This window comes from Pteronotus mesoamericanus, unplaced genomic scaffold, assembly GCF_021234165.1.
Source record: "Pteronotus mesoamericanus isolate MK-2021 breed Mesoamerican mustached bat unplaced genomic scaffold, CSHL_Meso_final scaffold_83, whole genome shotgun sequence".
NCBI classification, from domain to species: domain Eukaryota; kingdom Metazoa; phylum Chordata; class Mammalia; order Chiroptera; family Mormoopidae; genus Pteronotus; species Pteronotus mesoamericanus.
The window spans coordinates 211424-213258 of record NW_026555328.1 but is presented as its reverse complement, the minus strand read 5'-3'; positions in this window follow the sequence as shown (position 1 = coordinate 213258).

Genomic DNA, 1835 nt, shown 5'->3' with positions numbered 1-1835 from the left:
GCTTCATACTGACCCAAGTAGCTTATTAAGCCGCACTGGGCGGCCGTTCCTGGAGTTCTCTGTGGCCTGTCAGCGACAGCGGTCAGTATACTCTGATCGCCATACAGAGAACTGAGCTGGGGTCAGAACAGTCCTAGCCAGAGCAATCCAGTCACAGGGGGTCATTCGAGAGCCATCAGTGATGGCAGAGATAAGCCCCAAAGTGCAGGGTGACTGAAGCCCATTGTCTCTGATGCTCTTCTTTAAAGCTTTATACATTGCAAAAGGCAATGGTTCCTGGATGGGCTGTCCGCGTGCCTTAATGACAATTGGATAATCTGATAAAGCATCCCAGTCTCCTCCTAGTGCAGCCTCTTTAAGGCAAGGCTGCATAGCAGTGGTGGTCTCTTTAAATGCTGGAGGGGGGTCGGCGGGAGGAGGAGGCAGAGGTGGTAAATTTTCCCGCAAGTCCTCCTAAGACACAGCAGTAGGAGAGCTAAAAGGGGAATCTCCTTTCTCTGTGGCAGAGGCTCTCTGTAATTAGATTCATTACTCCTGCCTGCATTTGCTTTATGGTCTCTTTCCATTGAGTCTGAGCTTTCCTGCTCACTAAGATTCCCAGTACGAATAGGGACTAAACTGTTCTAATTAGGCTCCAAGTTAATAAATTCTGACGTCCTATAAGGACCCCATTTCCTTGAAGCCATTTCAATTTCTCTCCGACCTTTTCCCATACTTCCAAATCCAAACAACCTTCTGAAAACCATAGGCAGTATTTCTTTACTGTCTGCAACAAATTAACTATATTTTTCTCTTTAACCTTGCATGCTGCAGCCTTAAGAAGATGCTGAAGCAGTTGAGAGTACATCTTCTGTTCCCTAGAAAGTTTTGAGCCCATTTTCGCAGCTAGGATGCTGTTGTTTTTGTTCTCCAGCTCCGGTTTCTCTCAACTCCACTCCACCTTTTATGAAAAGCCTGTTCTGACTAAAAGCTAGGGACTGAGAAAATGTGCTGCTTGTGTGAAAGGGCTTCCAAGGGTGTCCCTCCTTCGTTACCACCAACTTTACCGTGAGTGGAATTCCCTGTGAGACCCCTGCACATCTTAGGAAATAACCCCAGACACTCCCGTGACAGCCTCCACTCACAGGGAGACACCCGACCACGGAGCCTCGAGCCGGAGGAGGGAGGTGGAGGAGGTGGGCCTCTTATTCGGAGCTGTCAAGCTCTCATTCACTGTCCTGACTGCTTAATTACTTAATGGCTGGAGATTCCCTATTTGAAAAGCGGAGAGGGAGGAGAGAAAGGGCCTGGAAAAACTGCACTTTTCACTCCAAACTAGAGTCTTGCTTTCTCGTCTTGAGAGTTAAAACCTAGATGGGAGTGTGCCTCAGGGTTGGGACTGTGCACGCTTTCACAGTGTGCCTCTTGTTGCATGGACTTTGTCTTCCGGCTGGCAGGAGACCTAGTGTCCTGTCCCGGTCCACGTCCAGCTTATCCTTCCATGGGAGTCTTTATATGGGCGAGCGCCCTATCGGCTTTTAAGTGCTTGACCCGTGCCCAAAATGCAGCCGACTCAAGGGAGAGAAAGCAAGTCTGCAAGGAGGGTTTCTCTCTTTCTTTTTTCTTCTTTTTCTTTTGAGTTCAGATTGAAACTTTCAGATGCTAGCAGGGGGAGGGGAAAACACAGGACAGAAATTCTAAATGAACTAAATCTACTCTACCGAATAGGCACCAGCCCTAAGCTCTCCCTGAAACTTACCTGCACACGCTCGTGACTCCACCCATACAGGGATGGTGCCTCTGATTCCCTTACCCAGGGACGAGGCCTCTTCCAGTCCAGTCGGTGTGTGGTCCAT